Source organism: Ammospiza caudacuta, chromosome 3, assembly GCF_027887145.1.
Source record: "Ammospiza caudacuta isolate bAmmCau1 chromosome 3, bAmmCau1.pri, whole genome shotgun sequence".
NCBI classification, from domain to species: domain Eukaryota; kingdom Metazoa; phylum Chordata; class Aves; order Passeriformes; family Passerellidae; genus Ammospiza; species Ammospiza caudacuta.
In genome coordinates, this window is record NC_080595.1 from 50,812,545 (window position 1) to 50,830,244 (window position 17,700).

Sequence of the window (17,700 nt, forward strand, 5' to 3'; positions counted from 1 at the left end):
CAGGGTGACTGTGAAACATTTTATAACATTTACATCATTGTCTTATGTTTTTCAAGGGAAATTACTCATAGTGTGATTTTTACAGTGAGTAGAAATCTACTCTCTCCTGCAGCACTGCACTCTAACTTAGAGAGAAGAAAGATCAGCTGATCAGCAGGGTGAGAATTCTCAAAGTTTGTCCAGTGTCTCTAAAGTTAAACTCTAACTGCCCTTTACTGAGTGAATATGCAAATGTGTTAATGCTTTGGGGATGTCCGTGGCGAGAAGCTGAGATGAGATGCTGAACTTACTGTCTGTAACTCAGTTCTTTGCTTCAGAGAGGCTGACAGATGTTTGCACTCTGAGCATGCTTTGTAGCAGTCTCCATCTTGAAAGGAGCAATCAGGTACCTGCTTTGGAATTTCTAAAGAAGTTGCTTCAGGGCAGGCCCTGAAGCGCTTCAAAGAAAAGTTTTTGAGAAAATATCAGAAGTCTTGAAGTGTGCAGAACACACCATAATAATAACAAAAGGGGATGAGCTGTGTTCTTGCAAGCAGACTGCTAGCTGAATGAAAGCAAAAGGAAAGAGATGCAAAAAAGAAAGTTACAGTAGGAAAATTTCCAAATTCAGAGCCCCCAAAACTTTCCATTGCCACTATTTTAAACATTTCCAACATTTTCTTCATTTTGGTAAATATAAAATGCACATAATATCACTTTATCTTTTAAAGAAGACACTGATTATCAAATAAACCTAAACTGTCACTGCAAAGTTCACTTTTGAGCTGTCACCACTGGGTGATGCAACACAGTCCTTGCACACTTGCAAATAGTAATACAAGATTTATCAGGAAAAAAGGACTGGATCTTACATTGAAAGCAAGTGTTACTTTAAGAGGTAAAGCCTACAGAAATTCTGCAGTGGTTTATGTTATGCCATAGAAAGTGAGAAGAAACTGCTGTCACTGAAACTGTCAAATCCTTTTGGGATTTGGCTGGCTGGTAATTGAAGAATGCAAATAACTGAGGATTGAAGAGTATTTTAAGAAATTGCAGATGCATCATGTTCAGAACGTGTGCAATTTTTGCAAAAGCCAGGCACAGAAAATCTGATACAGTCCCTGAACACAGGATCTCTGGCTGGCAGAGTGGTAAATGTGCTGCAAAGGCAGCTGCAGAATATGTACTGATTAAAAAAGAGCCCCATGTGGAGACCACCTTCCTGGAACTTAGTGCTTCTTTTTTAAATTTTCAATTGAAATCACTCTTTTAAATAATTTGAAATTTGTATTTGTTATTATGTGGACTTTCCAAGCATGTAATTGTTACATTCTATTATTAGATTGGTAGCTCCTGCAGCAGTCCCTCATGCTGACATTTTAATCACTAGTACTTGCTGCTGTGAAACTTCTCCCAGGCAGAGCTGATTTGTAAAATCAAATCTTACGTCCTTTATGGGGTTTGACATCTTACATAATTAACTAATCTACTATACACCATAGTTCATTGATTTTGCCATGGAAAAAACCAGAAGTTAGACCAAAATTTGCATCTATTATCTTATTCCAATGGATCATTCTGCCCACCATAAATGTTCTTTTTTGTTTCATTTTCATTGTGGAGTTTCTGATCCTAATGAATCCTCAAATTTAAATGATAAGGAAAGTAGAAGAGGCGTCTATCTGTGCATGTAGTAGGGAATAGACATTTCAAGACAGAAGCAAGGTGTTGATGTGATGTAGATTAAGATAGAGAGGACATTGAAAAGCTTTGATCTTAATCTAAGGTGATCTGAAATGAGAAGGAATCATAGAATCAAAGAGAATAATCAAGGACACTGAAATTAGGAAGGGGAGAGTATGGCAATGATGTGCTGAATGGTGAACTGAAAGTCAACAGTGGTTAAGAGAAGATCTTCCTAATGTGAATGCCTGAGGCATATAAGTAGATTGGAAGAAAATAAAGCTTCTGCTCTCTGTACCTAGCATTTTCACAGTATTTTCTACACTTAGGAGGCATTAATATTTTGCCAGGGAGCACTGTGCTTCCCAGCACCAGAACTGCGAACCAGCAAAGGCCAACATTGCAGTTGTGATCCAGCAAGGCTCCCTCCTTAGTATGTCCAGGTATCAAGAACTAAATCAATTCCAAAAGACGTGTATACACATTTTGCTGAACAGATAACCATCTCATTATCTAGAAAACCTACCTCCTATAAACTGTAACATGAAAGACCAAGATGATTAAATTACAGATTTAGGACAAGTTTTCACTGCTTTGAATAAACTTGAATGTGTATGGACTGACTCCAGGAACAAGCCCAACCAACTATGGGATCTGGAGGGCATAATAGAAAAAGGCTCTGCTATAGTTGCAGTTTCTGCTGTTACCTTCAGTGAAAAAATCCCTATATTCAATGGGTACAGCTATATATCACTAACTCTTGTCTTCTGCAGCCAAGACTATATACATAAAAAACACTTTCCAAAAAGGACATGTTTTTGACCATGTAAAACACCTCTCCTTCTAAGTTACTGTGGTGATGGTGGAGCATTCATGCAATTTTTTCTCTCCTCAAATGTAAAGCAATTTTATATTACTCTGTAGGGGATGTAAAGACACAGGAATTATGCATCCAGACAACAATAATCAGAAGCCTGAGAATCCCTACATTCCCTGTAATCTCCAGACACACAATTCCAGTCCTTTGTTATTCTGACTCAAGTTGTCTCATCTACTTCTCACTTGATGCAGTTTGAGCCCATTACTTTTTGTCCTTTTCACAGAGGCGACAGAAAAGCTGTTTAATTTTTTGTTGTTGTTATTATTGTTATTTGGTCTTGGTTTTCTGGTGGCCTGTAGCATTTCTGGGGACTTTTATTACTGTATTTCTAAATCATCTTTTCCCTATGCTAAACAAATCAAATTCCTGTGACTTTTGTCAGGCATTTCCTCCAGCTCTGCTCACTGCTGTTGCTACTTGTGACTCTTCAGTTGTTTAAGAGCCTTTTTATATGAGCCCTGTTTTATGGTTTAATGATCTCTTACCAAGGCAGACAGCTTTATCTTTCGCCATTCAAGTCTGCTCTCTGGGACTCAAACTTCTCGTTTTTATAGACAATTAGTTTGGAAAAGAGATGAAGTGAGAGTCCTAATTAACAAAATCATCTTTAAAAGTCGATTACCAACCAATAATCTTCCAACTAGCATTTTCCTTGAAATGTAACAAAAAAAGTCTAAAATGTTGTCTCTTGTAGATACATGCATAATAATCGTTGTTCTCACTTCTTAGAGAACCTTCTTATTCCCTACCACAAAACCACAAATTTTAATGCAAATTTTAATATCATATATTTCTATGCAAAATTTTAACTTAAGCTGTTATTTAACTATGCTGTTCTTTTCTAAGATGGTTAGATAGTTAATTAGAAAATGGAAGGGGATATTACTTTCTGCAAAATTTGAGTGATTTAGGAGCCTAATTTCCTATGAAAGGTTATTAGCTTTTTGAAATCTTCTTTTAAAGATATGGCTCAGGCCTAAATGAAAATGTGAAAACTAAAATAAAATGTTTCTTTTAAATGTGTGTTTGTCACAGACATCTTTTTATGAAAAATCCTTTCCTTAGGATTTTTCCTCCTGAGAAGCTGAGAGGCCTCAGGAACAAAATGTAAACAATGATTATCTGCTGCTGTGGAATGCAACAGGTGCATCTGTGATTGGTCTCGTGTGCTTGTTTGTAATTAATGGCAAATCACAGCCCAGCTGGCTCAGACAGAGAGCCGAGACACAAACCTTTGTTATCATTCTTTCCTTTCTATTCTTAGCTAGCCTTCTGATGAAACTTTTTCTTCTATTCTCTTAGTACAGTTTTAATGTAATATATATCATAAAATAATAAATCAAGCCTTCTGAAACATGGAGTCAGATGCTCATCTCTTCCCTCAACATAAGGGAACTGAACACCGTCACAGTGCGTTTACATTCTTTTTTATTTTATATTTACATTACTTTAAATAAGTTTACATACTTTATGCATGTTTACCTCTTAATCCTTCTTTGTATGTTCTTCTCCAGTCTTTATTTTTGCTTCTATGAATTGATTTCTTTTTAGACACTGCTATTCAACACATGTATTTTACTCCTCTTGACCATTAAAGCCATTGAAAAGGAACATATTTTTAAAAAATTCCAAGTCATCTCAGTTTTTCTTTTCCCAAGCCATTAGCACCTATGGCTCAAATAAGCAGCCATTAATGTAAGCTGAGGGGAAAAAAATCCTTCTGCAGCCTGTTTTCCCTCATTGCAGTCTTTCTCTGCAGCAATAGAAATACTGAGATTTCTCCCCAAAACCTACCTATTTTCTCCTGAGACCTGAGTGCAGCAGACCCTGAGGAGGTGCAGGGCAGAGCCCTGTGCAGAACATTCTGATCAGAGGGAATCTGGGCATCAGGAGGACCAGGACAGGGTGCATCTTGCATATCTTCCTGCCACAGTTATTAAGCAGTACAGACATAACCAGCAAGACTTGCACAGAAGAAGCTCAGAAGAGTTATTTAATTGTAAATACAATTCCACGCACATAATCCTCTCAGTACTTCTTGGGAGAAGTAAGTCATGGTATGCACAGTTTGTGGGTGTAGCTTTGATTGCAGTAAATCCCCAATTTCTTGCCACAAGAGTGGACTGACAGCATTTTCCTCAGAGCTCTCCAGTGGCAGACAGACATGCAAAGAGGTTTTGTTTCCGCTGGTGATTCCTATCAGGCTGTCCAGAGCACACAGAAAACTGAACGTGAGGGTCAGCTCCCTCTCACCCACGGTGCCATTCCCACCGTGACCCTCTTTACAGGTGCTCCACTTTGCATAAAGAATTGAAGATTCCTGGGCCCAGGGGCAGGGGCCAGCAGGCTCTGAATGAGGGAGCTTTGCAGAAAAGTAGTGAATCCAAGTTTAAATTTCTTTAGGCAAGAGAAAGGCTCAACATTCATCTCCTACACCTTCACAGGGGGGAAATGCTCCCCTGTAAATCAAGTTCTGCAGTGTTATGATCACTATATATTTTAACAACAAGTGACAAATTGTTTGACAGCAGCTTTAAGGACAGGCAAACAGATTTTAATCTGGCAAAGCTTCTGCCAAGTGACTAATTTGTATCTACGCCTTGTTACAGGCAAAGGTACAGAATTGTAGATTACATCAAGAGAAGAAAGATGCGAAATACATTTATTCCTGCAGGAAAACAAACTGCTCTTCTGAGTCAATAGTCACAAAATGACACATTCTCTCTTGATATGTATTGTAAAACTTTCTGTTCGACCAGAAACACAGGCCTTTGCTTACAAAACACCAGCAGCTGTAATTAACACCTGAGAAACCCAAGCAGGAGCGTGCCTGTAAGGCTTGTGCAAACACATCCTACTACTTACTTCTGTTACAATGTAAACAAAAGCCATATGCCTTAGAATAAAAGAGTGTAAGAAACAGCAATAAATATTTCACAGAGATGGAAATAAATAGGCAGGAGGAGTTGAGAGATGATAGCTGGAGCTAGCTTACTGCATAAAAAATTCCAACTTGAACTTAAGTATGATAGGGAGAAAACAAGGTGGAAGGAAGAAGGGCATGTTCAGTTGAATTCTTAAATTTCTTGCGCTGCATACTCACAGTATTTGATGTAATTACTAAATTTGGTGTCAAGTCAGTGCTCTGAATTCTCACATCCCATTTAAAATAAAATTATGTTTCTCAGGGTCATGGCTGTGAAGAAATCATTGAAGACATGAATCAAACAGGACTGATGTAGTCTTATGTTCAAGAGACCAAAGACAATCAAAAGAATAATTTTCAGTCTATTTGACCTGTTCATCCCTTTACAGTACTGACTCTGAAATCTGAAGATGACAGACAGAATGTGAACATTGTTAACTGCTGATAATTTTAGTCATGTTACCTAAAAAAGAAAATATACCTAAAGACAAAAATATGTATATGTTCCACTTAGAGCACTGAACCAGCCTGATTGTACAAACTGATTTTTACTTGATATTTCTGAATAGAAAAAATCTTACCAAAAATATGTTCATAAGTTGTTCTTTTCTGTATATTTGCAATGAGCTCAACAATTTTTTCAAGGCCATCTAGAAAAATATTCTAGAGTTGGGAGATGGAAATGGGTTCATTTATCCCAAAATGAAAGGTGATTTATTTTTGAAGGCTTATTATTATTTAATGAGTGCTCTCATGTGAATCAGCTGGTCCATGGATTTTAACAGAGTTAGTATCTGTCAAAATACCTCCTAGCCCACTGGTCTCCCTCAGCTGGGCTGGGCATCTGTTTCCCAAATTATTGTGGCATGAACAGAAGACAGGAAGTTAACTTTGCCCATGAAAACAGCAGCAAGACCCCACCAAACCAAACCCCACAGGCAGAGTGCTTTGGTCTTCACATCAATAGCCTAGGCAGATGACTGCAAGCATAATGTCTTGTTGTCATTGACTCAGAATTACAGATGAGGAATGCTAGGTAGGTGTTTAGGGTTTATATGACAAAAAACATCTGCAGAAGAGAGGATCAGAGGGGAGATTCAGGAGAGAGTGCAGAAGGGAAAAGTTTCCAACTGGAATTTTAAACCAGCATCCAGAGCTGGAGCTGACAAAACCAGTATGTAAAGACCCGGTAAGGCAGTCACAAGAGCTCTGCTTAGACTTTTATCTTACAAGGTAGGAAAGCTTTACACATCTGGAACTTTTGAGGCCAGCAGTCCCTCCTCCTGGACTGCCAGAGGCTCCTAATACTTAATCCCACAGCAGTCACAGAACTGCGTGGGGTTTCCTCCAGAGGGAATCCAGAGCCTAAAGGAATTGGATACAGGACTTCTGCACTATCTCCATTTTCCTCTTCAACTCAGAGATTTCAGTACCAACATTTACACCTAAATTATTGGTTTTTAAATTTCTAAGACATTCCGTCCTCCTGGTAATATAAGAGTTTAAAAAAAAAAAAAAAAAGGCTGAGTGGAAGTCACTATTTTTAGCTATGCAAAACTGGCAGTAATCTCTCCTGAATGGATGTGGAGGTCAGCAGCTCAGTTTTACTGTTTCACTCTGAAAATAGCACCTTTCAGCACTGAGACAGTGGGAAACAACATCTACTGAATGTCTGGGGAAAATGTGATGATTCCATGTTTTTCTCATGCCTCCTACCCAGTTCTGCAGTTCCTTGGCTGATGAGGGTTGACATTGCCACTTCCAAAAAGGCTGGCAATCTCCACCTGCTGAAGACAGTTTTTCACTGTGTGATTTTGACCATCTGGATACAGCATCCTTATTTACTTTTTTTTTTTGGAAATAGCTCCTTTCATGCATTCCCAGGAAATTGGGTTTTACTCTGCTGCTTGATTCAAGCTGACAAAATCATCTGTTGTCTTCTTCCAACTGGTTAAGCTTTTTCCTTCAAAATCTTTTGGCTTTAGGACAGATCATTCATCCCAGATTTTATTGTGTCTCTCCTCAATCTTCTATAACCTGCCTTTGAAATAAGTTTCCAACAGTTTCTCTGCAGGCTGCCTCCTTCCTATATAGAAAGTTTGATAAAAATGAGAGGAAAAGTGTTTTTTCATTACCTAAGTTGTCACATTCTCTCTGAAGAGAATGCACTGCCCTACATTTCATAATGCCAAAAGCAATTGTAAATTAATTTAGCACTAGCACTTGAGCCTTAAGCCCCCAATTTTATCACTAAAAACACCAAAAGTTATTTCACTTGGCAATGGATGTTATAGTGTGCACTGCAAGCTTCAGTGACGAAAAAAAAGTAAAGATATACCAAGAAGCAGTGAGGCAAACACAGGAGGTGGAGCTTAGACAAGATGAGTAGGTCATCCATTGAAAATTATCCAAACTTAAACGTCAAACTACATGTAGGAATGTATGTGTACAGTACCCATATAGTATATATGTATTCTATATTGGACTATGCTACCTCCTTTATAATGAAAAACATGGCTAGTTAAAATAATGTGCTAGACTCCTATATCACCTTTTTATTTGCATGTTACTGGCTATTAACTGTTTTTTTCAATCCTTTTTTTGGGGGGGGGAGGTCTGTCTCAGGCTTTAAATAGGGATAGGAGAAACACTCAGACACAATAAAACAGATAATTAAACAGAGATCTAAACAGAAAAAAGCCCAAGAGGTAGTGCTCACAGAAACTCTATTTGTCATTGCCCCTCATAGATTTTCCTGCATTATTTGCCTAAAGTTAACATGCTGCTAGATATCCTGAACCCTTATCTGCTATTTCAATGGGGAAAAATAAATCCAACAATCAAGCTTTGTGTTGGTTTTGCTGAATGCCTCCTGGCTTTACTCCTGTGCCATGTACAAAACTCTGCAACTTCCGTGGTATTCAGCATGATTTGATAGAAAATAAACATATTTTGCAGATTTCTCCAGACCACATTTAATAAACAATATATCTGAGCAGGTTCACGCAGGACCTCCTCTCAGGAGATCCTAATGTGTTTTTGGAGTTTGTCTCTGCACCACTTCGTTCGTGCTTACTAATGTAAGGGGAAGGGAGGAGTGGCTACCAGCTCTACCAGCTAATGCTCTGTTGTGTGGAAGCCCTTGGGGAAGTCTTGCAGCATTTATAATGTAGAACAGGTAGTCAAGAAAGGTCAAGATGGACACTTGCAAACATCTATCTGAAAACATAATGGTTCACATTTCAGTCTCCCTATGTAGCCTCAGGAGCTTGGGGACACCACATAACACAGGTCATGGATGAAATCGCCTGCTCAGTGTGCTGCAGTCTCTTGGATTTGTCATTAATTTGTGAACAAGGTTCCTCAAATTCTTATATCCAGCATGCAACTAGAAGCATTGCAGAAAATGGGTCATGACAACACTATTTAGTATATGTGTATGTTTATGCATATATTCAAAAATTCATGAATTCCCAGAGGGCTTGAGTCTGGTATCAAGAAAAAAAGTCAGTCTGATCATAACAGATGGTTCAGTACTTCTAGAAGTGTAGCAGACAACACCCTTATTACCGAATTCCTGTGGTTTTGCGTATTTAAATTATGGGTGGGGTCATTCCCTTCAACTGCCCCACTAACACGGCACTGCCCAGCATTGGGAAGGCGCCAGGCAGGAGTCCTGGGCTAAAACGTTACCAGCACAGCAGAAACTTGGGAGCATGACACAGAGACAGCCCAGCAGCTCAGGCCAGAACCCAGCCAGGAGCTCTCACACCCAGTGCTCTGCCACTGGACACCTTTGCCGTGCTCTGCTTAGCTGCCCAGCCCTGCAGGAGCTGCTGCTGTGGTGCACAGCACGGTGTGACTCTGGAGCCTGTCTCAGGGTAGGATGCTGAGTGCTGCAGCAGGAGAGCTCTCTGGGGATGTCACAGCTGTGAAGCACAGAGCAACCTGAGCAGCTCTGCACCTCAGCCATGGAGTCAGGCTAAGCACCAGCGTATGGTGTTGTATGGACACTTGTATGGACCTCACTGACACTTCAGCACCACCCATATCCCAAATCTCTGGCATTCCTGCCTGTGCAAAATGTTCCCACTGTTATCTGTGTTTTTCATCACATCAGTCTTTCCTGGAGGAGTGTAGAGGCAGTTGTGTTCAGAAATCACAGACATAGCACATGTAGCATGACGGTGCATAAGCACGGCCTCTTAATTCTTCTGTCAGGCCCTGGTAGAAGGAGAGGGCCATGAATTGCACTAGAAAAGACCCAGTTATTCACACGGAGACCCACCAGCTCCTAGACATTACCACAGTCTGTCGTCCCTGATGTTAGTCCCTTTTTTACTAATGTGTCCATAAAAAAAAAAGGAGAACTGAAAAACCTCAACTCCAACCTCAAAACGCTGCCAAGCATGAGTCCTGTGGTAAAATTCAACAAACTCCAAGCCAAGATATGCATGTTTCATATCTTAATAGTAGAAGAATGTTGCATGCCTTCTGTATTCCAGTGAAAGCAGGTTTTCCCCACAATACAGAAGATTGATAAAATACTCTTCCATGGAGTTAACTAAACAAAAGCTGTTGTTTGTTGGCTTACTGTAGGTGTGTCTCAACACTTCAGTGATTGATACAAAAACCTCACTATGTCTGTTCTGCATTTCATAAAAAAAGGTGCTTGAAATGTCCTCACGTCCATTAAATATGATGATAAGCAACAGATGCATGATCTTGTAGGTCGCCATCAGAAGACTGCACTTTAGTGAGGTGGGACTTTTGCTACTTCTGGCTTTTTTTGACCAGACTGGATTCTAAAGATGTCTGTTAGAGTTGAAAACAAGGGGAGAAGAGAGCATCATTTTTACAGTTCTTTACTTAACATGCTTATTTAGGAGAGCAATGTGGGGGGGAAAAAAAAGTAGACACCTGTTTTCTATTTTTAAAGAACTCTCTCCTTAAAACATGGTAAGTGTGTTCTCAACACTCAAGCTGTTGAGCATATCCCAAGAAGGCTGGCAGGCAGGATGGGGGTGTGTGGTGCTACATGAGGGGGTGTCAGTGGAGCAGCTGAGGTGTTGTCTAGCCAGGTGGTTGGCAGCACAAGCAAGGATTGCCTGTTGGTGGGGAGAGCATCTGTGAGTGCTGGCAGAAGTTGAAACTGGTTGCAGCTCCATCCCCAAAAACCTGCACCCATTTCCAGACAGCATTCTGGCTCTACCAGCCTGATCCTTTGATATCCTAGACTGGGTCTTGACAAGCAGCATGCTCTGGTTTTAATCAGACAGATGTTTTTGTGAAATGGTAAACGCAGATGGCATTGGATGAGTGGATTTGCTGGAGAACTTTGGAGACAATCAGTGGTGTAGAAGGGAGCAGAGCAAGTGTGCAGTGCTGATACCTCTGTGTGGGAGAAAGCTACCAGTTGTCTCCCTTTTCTCCTTACATCCCAGCCTCTCATTTTGGCAGATGTGGTGTTTAAGCATTATCACTGTATGGGCAATGCAAACAGCATGTTTTCTATAGTAGTCCCACAGCTGTCCACCAAAAGTCAAGCTGTTGCAGGGTATGAAGAATAGAATGAAGGTTAAGTTTCTTTAGTCCCTCTGCTCTCGCTGGATTTCTGCAGCTGCCAGCTACTTGGCAGTAATTACCCTCCAACAGCACTACATATAGGAGAAGTAATTCCCACAGGTAATCCATCATCATCTATTTACAAGAGCTGTCACCTCGAGAAATGATGCTCTGGTAAATCTTCCTAAAGTAAGGGACTGTAGAAATTACAGCCACCAATACCTCGGGTCAGGCTGAAGTCAATGGTCTTGTGCTCCCTGGAGCTACAACAATAATAAAACAAAACCAACAAGGAGTGTAGTCTTCATCCATCTTGTGACATTCATTTCCCCCCCTCTTTTGAGAAAACCTTCCTCTAATTTCCACAGTTGGTGAGAACTCAACATCTTCTCCTTTGTGCCATTGATGAGGTTAAATGGGAGGCTGGTCCCACACACCTCACAGCCACACACTTTATCCTAATTAGAAGGCATTAGCTTTCCCTTAGTGCTATGAAATATCCGACTTACATCCACTTGCCTTCCACTACAGTTTCCAAAATTACTTTTGCTGTTGTAAGTATAACACTGTTTACTAAGATTTAAGTGAATTAGAAACAATACACATATATGTGTATTCCTAGGACCTATGATAAAGGTTCAGATGTCTCTTAATCTCAAAATAAAACTGAAATAACTCCTTCCTGGTTCAGCATCATGCAAAACACATGCTTACAGCACCAGAGACCATCTTAAACTTTTACACACTGAAGATGTAATAAAGGTAAAAGGTTGATAAATTATATCTTCCTTTCTAAAAGGTAGGGGATGGTTTAGTTCTTCTAGCTTTGAGACGACAATGCATTTAGTAGTCACATAGCAATTCTTTACTGTGGTTTTGACACAAAAACAATTTGTGATGACTTTGATGGCCTATACTAGGCAGATATGACTCCCCTCAATAAAAGACTTCACCCATTTAAAAGCATAATTGCACTGATATTAATTTAATAAATTAAGCAGCTGCCAAAATTTTTCCTCTCTAAAGTGGACTGCTTGAAAAGATATGGGCAGTAATTCAGCAAAATAGTTTCTTATCAGCCTGCTAATTGAGAGCACAGATCAAAACAGTTCAGAATAGGACATTTATGAACATTTGTAATGGAAGGAAAATGACTTTGTGTGGCAAAGCACTGAACCCTATTATTAATTATAGGCAAAGTCACACATCCATAGATAAGAGAGAAAAATTGCCACATTCCTAAAGGGGCAAAGCAGATTTGGAAGGCAAAACCTTGTAGGAGAGACCATAGACAAGAAAATAAATAATTCAAATAAAAGCAAATAAGAAATACAACATACTGAAAAGGAAAACAGGCTGAGAGACTTCCATCAATGCTTGAGCAAACAGAAAGAGTTAAACTACAATGAAAGCTTATAACTAAAGCTAAAAGACCTTAAAACCTGCTCACCCTCGCCAGAGTAGAGACCCCTCTGCACAGTACCTTAACATCAGCACAGAGCTTACCTCAGCAAAGCCAGTTCTGAAATCCCCCTGCTTGCCTCTGACCAAACTCCCTGCAAACAAGAGCTAATTAGCAATTACCACATGAGCCATCCCTGCCCCTTTTTTTGTTTTCCCTTTTTTTTTTTTTTTTTTCTTTTGTAATTGAGCCCAGCCCATCCCCGCTACAGGTGCTGCTCTGCTTGTGTTCTCAGCCTGGCTTCTGGCACCTGCTTCAGTTTTTATCCTTGCTGCTCCATGCTCCCTTCTGCATCCAGCATGGGCTTGGCATTCCCCACGTATATTTTAGTGTCTCCCAGCCTCTCCAGCAGCAGGGCCCAAGCATTTCCTGCAGATAGGCCTGGTGGTTGGTGGCATTAGGGTCAGGCTGGTGGCACCCTGGATAGCACATCCTCCTAATGGCTGTGGCCACAGGCTCAGCTCCTTCCCTGGGAGTGTCCTTGCCTTTCCCTGGTGCGCTCGAAAGCTGTGAGAGATCTGTCTTCTGAGATGACTTCCCGTTATAAGGTCACAAAACCACATTAAAAGAAAGTAAATAATGTCACTTAAATTACCTACCCACGGAGATGTTTCTTCCCCCAGCAGGACTTTGTGGCTCACTGTCTCTGCTGAGAGGCACACTGGAGAAAAAGCCAGGGGTGTTGTGAGGGAGCTGGCCCAGCTTGTTAAAGGGAGAATAGTGACCTCTTCCATTAAATACCTGATGAACATGCACCACCACTCACCTCTGCTCTTGGGGTATTTAGCACAACCTCACGTGAATTCCAGAATGCTTCAACTGACCAGCAGATTGAATGCATTCAGCTCATGACTAAAAAAAGCTGGTTTATAGGACTGCCAGCCCTGCAGACCTTCTCAGGGCTGTGAAAGACAGGCTGTGTTCCTCCTGGCACTGACTGCCTCATCCATAATCCTGTCCCACTGAGATGCCTCACAGGCACAGTGAAGGTAGAGCTGAAGCCTGTGAGAGATGATTTGTGAGTCAGGTGCAGATTAAGCACCAGCAGCTAGAAAAAACATTTTTTTTTAAGTGAGCAGATCTGAGGTTTGAGTGACTTAGAACCAATAAATATGGATTTTTTTTTTACAGAGTAACATTTCAGAGTGGAGCTGGAGTTGGAGCTCTTAACCTCAGAAGCTGGTACAGAGCCATACCATACATTTTTATGTGGCAGTACAGGAAGAAAGGTTATAATGTTTTAGTTAGCTAAAAGAAGTCTGAAAAGTCACCTTTCTGCTAAAACCTAACCTCAGCACCTTCCCCTCCCCTAAGACTGTGAAGCAATTTCACACTATAAAAATGTGAATTTTGAGAAAACAGCTGCTTGCACTGACTCCCTGGTTAGAGTAAAACTGAGCAAAAACAAATCTAGAGGAATTTAAATGTTGTCTGTCTTCCTATTAAAAATTTCACTGGATAGTCTGCCAGAGTAACTGGCCTCCAGAACCAGGGTCTGCAGGTGACAGTCTGTTTGTCCCTCCGGCTCCCTGTGTGACTGCAGGCATCAGTTTCACAGCCATCTCCTTTGGTTCACAGGGTTGACTTAGTGATGCTGCCCTGGGAACTGCACATCTCCAACAGCAAATCCACAAACGTCTTTTATCTGAGCACAGATGTTTTCCTCCCCAGCTATTTACAGAATCCCTAGAAGTTAATCAAGAAGTTTCAAGCAGTAAAGTATTTCAGCTAAGGGAAGCCTTAACCCAAGGGCTCTGCTTTTTCAGAAGCATCAGCCTATGAGCTCGCTGTTGAAGTAAGAACAAATATCCCACTAGCACATTTAGATTATCATCATTGTCATCCTCAAAACTCAGTGGTGTGGGATCTTTTAAAAATAATAAATTGTCAGAATTTATCAAGATATTGTGAGAAAAGGATTATTTAAACAGACATCTGATTCTTGTAGTAGCCTGTTTTGGGCTATCAGATTCATGGGTTTTCTGGTGGTCTTTCAAAATCCATAGGGTATGGAGTTGCATAGTATCAGGTATAATTTAATAAATTTTATATATTTTATATTATTTCTATTTTACTTATGTGTTAGTATCACTGTTTTATAGATCATTTTGTGTGAATTTATTCTAGTTTTGCCTTAATTTTGAACCTGCCATGTGGCAGTAACGCACTTGATAAGAGAAGTAAATCTTCCCAAATTAAAGCAAGTTGTGTTATGGTTCCTTATGTACAAATTCTTGTGTCAGCTCAGCTCTGACAAGTGCTCTCTTGGAAGCTGAGGAGCACAGGACTCCAGTATAGTAGGAGTCCTAGTAAAATATCTGTATTGCATATTGAATATCTGTATATAGGCCTTGCCCTGATAAGCCCTGGTTGCTCTTGATGGGCTGCAGCTGCCATGTCCTTAATTGGGCTGCAGCTGTAGTTAATGAAGACAACAGGGGCTGGGCTTGGCCAGTCAGGGAGAGCCTGGGAAGAGCCCTGATGAAGAAGCCGCAACAAGCAGAAGAAGAAGTCAGAGCTGCAAAGAACTGCCCCCAAGAAATATCGCTGAGGAGGTACGAGACTTTAGAAATATGAAATACAACAACAGGATAACAACACTCCCGGGTGAGTGTGCTGTTCAGACAGCAGTGAATGAGAAATCACTGCTACGCAGCTAAGTTTGTCTGGCATCTGTCTTGACATTGGCAGTTTGAGCAATAATTTCCTCTCCAGATGCTGTGCAGAATGAGAGAGTTTGGCTTAAGAGATTAAAAAAATAACGGTCTGGCAGTAAACAGCTTTTTAGAAACACTTTTTGGAGACTTACTTAAAATTGTGCAATGCTTTGTCTACACTGTTAGGAATCACAGCAAGTAACATATTAGATGCACAATGTGTATCTTTGAATGATCTACCTGACAGAGACTGCTACCTGCTGGGCTTTCAAAACTTTCTCCCAGGATAAAACTTTTTCATCTTCTTTCCTTATATCCCGCTTAAATCAGCAGATAACATGAGTTGAAAACTCGCAAACTTTGGGAAAACATGAATCTGGCTCTAAATGTCAGGTTTTGGTTCTGTTCTGCAGATCTGTGAATTTATTTGCCTATAAAGAAATGTTTAATGATCCTCAGAACAATAAGCAGGAGCCAGCTCCATTTCCTTTTTTGCCATCAAATTCAATCACTATGCTAAAACTGGTTTCTTTAAAATCAGTCAGTACGAGGCAAATTTTCCCCTTGTGAAGATGAACCATTACTCAGCCTGTGCATTCTGATATTTAGCCTAACACTTGGCCCTGGCTGCTCTGCATTTCAGAGGCAGCAGCGGGGAATGAAGCATTCTTCAGCTCCTCAAGGGGTCTGGGCCACTGGAAAGGTCAAGCAAACAAAGTTAAAATAACCATGAGGCTTGCTGGCCAGCCAGCACTCTGGGTCCAAGATCAGCGGTGCTGCTGGTGGTGACTAATGCAATTAAATCAGCTCTGGGTCCTGTCCTGCGGGAACGATCTTATAGCGGTGCGTGCTGCTGCCAGATGGATTGCTCAAGCCTGGAAATCTCCCTCGTGCGCACATACTTAATGCAACAGGCACTTTCTGTGGAAAAACGTGGCACTGGTGGAGGGATTTTTAGCCTCTTCCCTGTAGGAAACAACGGCAGGGAACAGAGTGCAGTGTGCAGGAGTCGGTGGGTGGTGAGCATGGGCTTTTTGGGCTGCAAAGAGCCGTTCATTTCTTGGGAATGGTGGCAAAGCAGAGCCTGGAGAAACATGTACCAGGAGGACTTGCCGGAGAAAGGGCCAGCAAGCACTGTGGACTGGCGGCCAGTGCTGAGGATGCTCCACCAGGTGTCCCCCTGCAAGCTGTGACAGCTTCCAGCCTCTCCCAGAGCGGAGTTAGATGTCTAGCCATGTCTGCTGTGGTTGTTTCTCAATTGTTTCTATCCTGAAAGATTAGTATTTGGAATAACAGTGAGAAAGTAGATATCTGGAATTTGCCTGGACTAAATGGCATGGGTAGTTTCTCTGTTTCCCACTTTATGAGGCATTAGTGGAAAGCTGGAAAGAAAGGGTGGGAGGTCAAGGACAGCATCTGAGCCCCATTATGTCACCCACTGTGCTGGTGCTTAATTCACCAAAGTCTCCCTGTGGTGAGGTGACCTTACAGTGAAAACACTTCTGCTTCCTTTCCTTCTCATCAGGTACTCCTGGCTTTGTCACAAGCTTCATTATCACATGCAAGGAGAAAAGCAGCATCTGTTTATGGCCATATATTAACACTAAGCACCATAAATTGTGTATGAAAATGGAGTGTCAGCCAGGAGAGATCATCCTTCAGCTGCTGCTGTTGGCAACTGCTGAAGTTTGAGACATCCTGTAGGCTAACATAGTAGGGAGCTGCTCAGTTTTTAATGGAAAGGCCCTTTCCTGTTCAATTTGAATTCTTACACGGTTCTGGACAATTAAACTGAGGTTTGAGGTACTACAGATTGCTCTTAGGTAAAAGTGACCTCATATTTGACCACTGTGGCTAAATCCATGTTGTTACCATAGCTGGTCCTAACTATGGAAAAAATGACGTACAAGGAAGGAAGCACAAGCTGCACTTTCCAGTCTTCCATCAAGTCTCCCAAATTCATTAACATCAGAACAGTTATGTTAGGTCAGACTAAGGGTTTATTCATCTCAATATCTTTCCTTCAGGTGCTTCTTAACTATGCTTGTGAAATAAGTAGGAAACCTTTTCTCTTGTACATTCTTCCAGCTCTCTGTGGTTTAAGCATGTCCTGTGTAAAGCCTGCACTCACCCCATAATCTTTTTAGCAGTCATAAACAAAGCTTAATTCCAAAATCTCCTCAATTTATTAGTTCTTGTGCCCTCTGAAGCAGTCTGCTGTAAACATCACCACAATATAACTACTCAGTCACGAACCATTATTTCCTTTTGCAGATCCGGTATCAGTTGTTCACTGCATTGTGAAGACCCTGAGCAAACTGTTCTCCATTCACATTTTCCCTCACTGCCATCACTTCACTTCTCTTTATCCCATTCTGCATCAGTCTCTCCATTTAGACCTCAGGGCTGTTTAGCCTCTCTTTGTAGGAAAGCTGTGCTGCACTGACCATCCCTGCTCTTATCCTGTGCTGTATCCAATTCTGACACAACGTTTTCTGGGATAGCAGTGACCTTACTGACGTTTAGTAGGTGAGATATAGATAAACAT